Below are 6,451 nucleotides of genomic sequence, written 5' to 3'. Positions count from 1 at the left end.
AATATAAATTAATCTAGATTTGACAATTTTACCATTCTTTATATGAATTTCTTCATATTAATAAATATTATATTAAAAACAATCATTTAACCAATACTTTAAAAGTGAATCAGCACAAATATATATATTTGGGAAAAGGGTCTGATATACCCCTCAACTTTGTCATTTAGAGCTGATATACTCCTTGTTATGAAAGTGGCTCATATATACCCCTACTTGTAAACAAATGGCTCACATATACCCTTTTCCTTTAACGGAAATGAAAAAAAAAATAATTTTAATCTAAATTTTTATTATTTTTTTCTAAAAAATATAATCCCATATGAGTAACTTTAATTCTCGTCAAATATATTTTTTTTGACTTTTTTTGGTTTCAATGACTAATTTATAATTATTATTTTGATAATCAAATTTATTTATGTTTCACTAATATTCTTGTAAAACTTATTGTAGATGACCAAATTTTTTCTTCGAATACGAAATTAAATTACAATACACACAAAAAAAATAGTTTAATTTTTTTTCTTTAAACTAAGGAATGAAAGGAAAAAACAAAATAAGAATAAGAAACTCAAATAATTATAATAAAAGAAGTCAAAAAATAATTTATGTATGAAAAAAATTAAAATATACCTTGAACTTTGATAGAAGAATCATATATACCCCTAAATAATTTTTTTAAAAAAATTAGAAGTAATAAATATAAATTTAAAACTAATTTTTTAACTTCCGTTAAATGAAGGGTATATGTGAGCCATTTTGTAACGGCAGGGGTATATGTGAGCCGTTTGTATAACGGTAAGGGCATATATGAGCCACTTTTATAACGAGGGGTATATCAGCTCCAAATGACAAAGTTGAGGGGTATATCAGACCCTTTTCCCTATATATTTTTTACCAAACAAAGATCAAAGTCTTTTTTTAAGTTCACCCACCTTTTTCACCAAATATTCTCATCTCCATTTCACCTTTATCAATTCACATAGATTTTTCCCCACAATAACCCATCATTTTTTTTATAACAATTTCTTCAAATAGAAGATAAACATGAACTCCCCAAGAGAGAAATTCGAAAAGAACGATCAAATTTTGTTCTAGTTAAACATTTCTATGAGCGAAGAAGAAACATGATCCAACGAATAGAGATAACTCGTTGAAATTAGATTGAAATTTGCATATATAAGGGTAAAATTGTCAAATCTAAACTAACTTATATTTATTTTAAATACGTTTAAAGAATGATTATAATAAATGAAAACAAAAAAGATAGACATAATATCTTAAACCACAGGGGAGGAGAGTGTTATAGCGAGAAACCTAGAGAGAGGTCTCCGAGATCATCCCTAAATTAATTATTTTTATCGTTTTATGCTTAGGAGCAATTATATATTAATCAATAGAGTAAATATTTAACGAAAAAGAGATTATAAGAATGAGATTAAAATACTTTTTTTGTTCTTCCTTTTTAATTTTTTTTATTTTTATTTTTTCTAATAGTACTCTCTCCATTTTTTTACTTATCCACTTTGACTTGACACACCCATTTAAAAAATAATTATAGATATATGTATTTTACCAAACTATCCCTAGTAAACGGTGTCTTGAAAAATAATTCAAAAAATAATTAAATATTTAATGCTGAAGGTAAATGAAAAAGAATATTTTTTTTTGATATATTAAAAGTGACAAGTAAAAATAAAAATCTATTTTAAGAATAAGTGATAAGTACTTTTTTATTCATTTTAACTTGCCATACTATTTAAGAGCAATAAATAGAACGATATTTTTAATATACCCTTGAATATAATAATAAATTTAATGTTTTGCAAAATGACTATAATTAAAGATAAAATATAACTTAGAAACTGTAAAATAATAAATAAATTGTCATATTCTAAGGGAAGCTTTCAAAAACAGCCAACGTTAATAAGATTCCTTGGCTACAATTTTTCTAAGATTGAGTCGGAGAGGAGAGAGGATGAAATGTTGTATTCATATTATTTCGAATATAATTAATATAAAATATGAATTTGATTTTTCGAATATAATCGATATAAAACACAAATTTTTTACCTATATTTGATTTGATATGATTGATACATCATACATTTGGCAAAAAGAGAATGAATGCATATTGTATCGCGTAAATTCAAATACAGTTAAATATAATTTTTCGAACACAATTTATCTAAATACAACACTCTCAATCATAGTAATTAAATACAATTGATACATAATATCTTTGAATAGATTTCTTCTTATAGGCAAAGGGAGAGAGAGAGAGGGGGCAGGGGAGAAAGAGAAGAGTTTTCTATAATAATAAATATGTTATAAAATCAAGCTCATAAGAATATAATCATAAAGAGAAGAAGACAAGAGAAGTAGATAGAAGAAGGAGAATTTTCTTCTTATTCAAGTGTATGTAAGTTTCATCTGTATGTGTTACAATAGTGAATGAACAACCCTATTTATAGAGTGAGAAATCACTCCAAAGGTCACCATATTAAGTATCATAATAAATAGATACATTCTTATCCAAAAAGGTTCATGTAACCTAGTGAATATGAATGGTTGTTCATGTACTAACTTTATGGACTATCCACTTATTCAATGTATTTATAACACTCCCCCTTGGATGTCCATAGATATTGTGCCTCGTTAAAACCTTACTAGAAAAAACCCTGTGGGAAAAAATTCTAGTGAAGGAAAAAGAGTACACATATCTTTTGATACGCACTATTTGTTGCCTCATTAAAAACCTTGCCAGGAAAACCCAGTGGGAAAAAAACCTCGGTCAAGGGAAAAAGAGTGCAACGCGTATTATACTCCCCCTGATTAAAACATCACTTAATTTCTTGTGATGATGTCTCCAATCTTCGTACATTGTGGTTGGTATATTCTTTTTCAAAGAAAAACCACACATTTCTTGAATATGGTGTGTCATTTATCTCAACCAGACGCACTTTCGACTTGCTTCATGGAGGACTTTTATTTCTGCATAGCAACATTTGCTTCATTGATCGCCAGGATATTATTGTGCCTCCACATGCAAACACATAGCGTGCTTGAGATAGAGCTTTATGCGGATCAGATAAATATTCTGCATCTGCGTAACCAATCAATTTTGTCTTGGATTCCTCGGAATAGAATAAACCCATAACTATGGTCCTTCGAGGATATTCAATCATGTGCTCAACACCATTTCAATGTCCTTTTATCGGGGAGAAACTGAATCTTGCCAGTAAATTTACTGCAAAACAAATATCTGGTCAAATATTGTTAGTAAGATGCACTAGTGCCCTGATTGCACCAAGATAGAGTTTCATCACCAAGAAACTCTTCATCCTTCTTTTGAGATCAAACTGAATCATCATTTATGTCAAGTGATCTCATAATCATTGGGGTACTCAATGAATGCGATTTATCCATATAAAATTGCATCAAAACTTTTCAGTGTATGTGCACTGTTAGACAAATATTTCATTTGTCAAATTATCAATCTGTAGGTCAAGACAAAATTTTGTCTTACCAAGACCTTTTCATAAAAATACAAGGACAATTAGGGTCATTCTTTTGTACCCTTTTTCTTCCTTGACTATTTCAATCCATATAAGGATTCTTGAAGCTTTATTGAAAAAGTTTCTTTCAAACTCTTATATGCTTCAGACACCTCGATTGTTTCAAGGATTTTCATATAACCTTCATTGTCTAGCTAGACATTACAATTATTCATTACATGCATTCAAGTTTTTCATATGTTGCCAGATCAAAACAAACCTCATTGCATCCACCAAAGGAGAAAACATCTCCAATAATGTCAGGATTTTTGCGATAAACCTTTATGCCCCAAGGCACAAACCGTATTTGATATCTTACGGTTATACTATCGCATAATAATTTATTTGTACCCCACTGACATTATACCTTGATTTATGGACTACCAGTCCAAAATGTCACTTTTCTAAGTGAAACAAAATATACTTGAATTGTGCATTTTACTTGGCCAACCATTTATCTGTCCACACTATATGACAGATTTGAATTCAAGATCCTCGTCACAATTTATATCATTGAGCGCTACCTCATATCAAAGATACCGTCGACGGTTATTTGATATCGATTCCAACAAGACATAACTTATCGAGATCTCTTCATTTTTCATTATTTCAGGTACCTGAACCTTTTTCAAGATTTTATGAAGTGTTATGTCAATGTGCTCTTTTATAGCACTTGCCTCATTATCATGACCATATTGATCATTTGCTCCTTCCTTCTTCAAGGAATTTTATATTTGGAATCGATTGGTCTATTACGCTTCCGGCGTATCATAGACTCTGTTCTTCAAGGACTTCACATTGGAGCATTTGCAGCTGAATTATATCATAGGGTCAGTGCATTCATCTGGCAACTGATTTGCAACATTATGCAAATGAATTATCCCTTGAACTTTAAGTTCACATATTTATTTAACGAGGATCTAGATAATTCATAATTAACCTCACACATAATTTTCAGCTGTCAATCATCTCTCCCCCTAATGTTAGAAAATCTAACATTCATTCCAACCTTATTTGGAAGTTCATCTTTGTGCGTGGTGGAGCAATTAAAATCATAACCGCACATTCAACATTTTAGATGAAAATTATATGGTTCCTGACCCTGAACCAATTTTAATGGGGAAACCTTGTTGGTTTGATGCATACATGTGTTGCTACATGTTAAATAAAATTATCTCATACCAAATCTTATTTGGGAGTTTTGTTCTCATAACCATGATTTAGCTATAATTGGAGGCATACAATTTCTGCTAAATCAACCAGCATTATCAATATAATTTCATAGTTTGGAACTGTGCTCTTAATTTTAACAATTCGAGCAAACAACCTTACAAAAACCAATTTGTAAGTTGACAACAAAATACATGTGACCATCGCATAGATGCATCAATCATATAGTTGCAAATGATCCACATGACAGGTGAACGGGCCCATATTCACCCTTTTATATGTTCCAAAAATTTTAGGGGATTACAATCCCAACCTTAGCTGGTACAATGATCATTTTATCAAGAGAACAAGCAACACAAGAGAATTCTTGAAGAATCTTTATTTCTTCATCATATAAATCACCTGAATTCTCAATCACGTTTGCATCACATTTAATCGGAATGGTCAACCAGTCATGCCAACTGATCTTTATTTTAGTACACTTATAATTTACTTTTACATGTGATTTCATCAGCATGTACATGTTTGTATGGAACAAACATGAGGAAAAGTGGGGTAATCTTTTACATAAACATTTATAACCCTCTTCGGTTGTAGTGATTTATAGTCTCAATATTTATTTTCAATTCATCCGAAACTTAAAAAGTTTCTTTTGAGACTTACTACAACCCCAATATTATTCCTCTGATAATAGCACAACTCGTTAGAGCTTGCAATTAATTTTGTGTACTATCACATATTGCATGACACCATCCCTATGGTGAGCATCTCCTTCAAGGAGGAAATTATATTATTATTGTCATGGTCAAAATCATTACGAGCAAGACGTCTTTCTTGCTTTACTTTTGTTGTACCATAGGTACACAACCAATGACAAATTTGTATTGCCACACAATAATGACCACAACCCTTATAGGCAAGAACTATTTCTTTCTTTTGCCCTTTCGGTAGTTCACAATAAACATACCATAGTGACGTATAAAACGTACAATACAATTAGCCATTTCTGTTAAATAAAATTTATTTCCTCTCAAAACTCCCGTAGAAATGAGAAGTGACATATATCATATTTTCTCAAACCTTCCATAGAGGTGAGTTGTGGCATATATCCAACTTATAATGATTTTATCACATCTGGACCCATTCTCTTATAGAATGGTCGAGCATTCACGATACTCATCACAAGTCACATTCTCTTCAAGGAATGGACTAATTATTTATATGTACTTCATAAATTTGCATTATAAGCACATTGTCATGGCTTTAAAATTCAATCATATTTTCATGACACACCTCAACATCACTTTGAAAGATCAAGTGTACCATCACTTTATCTTCTTGTATCATGATAGAGGATATATAAACTTGTCAAATTATTGGGTTGACAACATTCACAAGTCTAATGACCTTTCATACCATTTTGATAATAAAAATTGCCTTCACATTTTGAAGGACTATTTGAAAAACTCATAGTGTTCTTCCTTTTATCATTACCACAATGATGACTATTATAGTTCTGTCCCTCCACGCCCTTATTCATATCATTAATTGTTTGTCATCTTTCAGACTAATCATTCACTGCTACAACATTCATATGATTGAATGGAGCAAGTCAACAGGCGGATTTCAGAGTTATCACATGTTGCTACCACATTCTTTTCAAGGAATGGAGCAAATTCAATATGATGAATTTCAAGACATTTCATAAAAAATATATTATTTTT

Source organism: Solanum pennellii, chromosome 6 (genome assembly GCF_001406875.1).
Source record: "Solanum pennellii chromosome 6, SPENNV200".
NCBI classification, from domain to species: Eukaryota; Viridiplantae; Streptophyta; class Magnoliopsida; order Solanales; family Solanaceae; genus Solanum; species Solanum pennellii.
Note: the sequence above shows the minus strand (reverse complement) of the source record.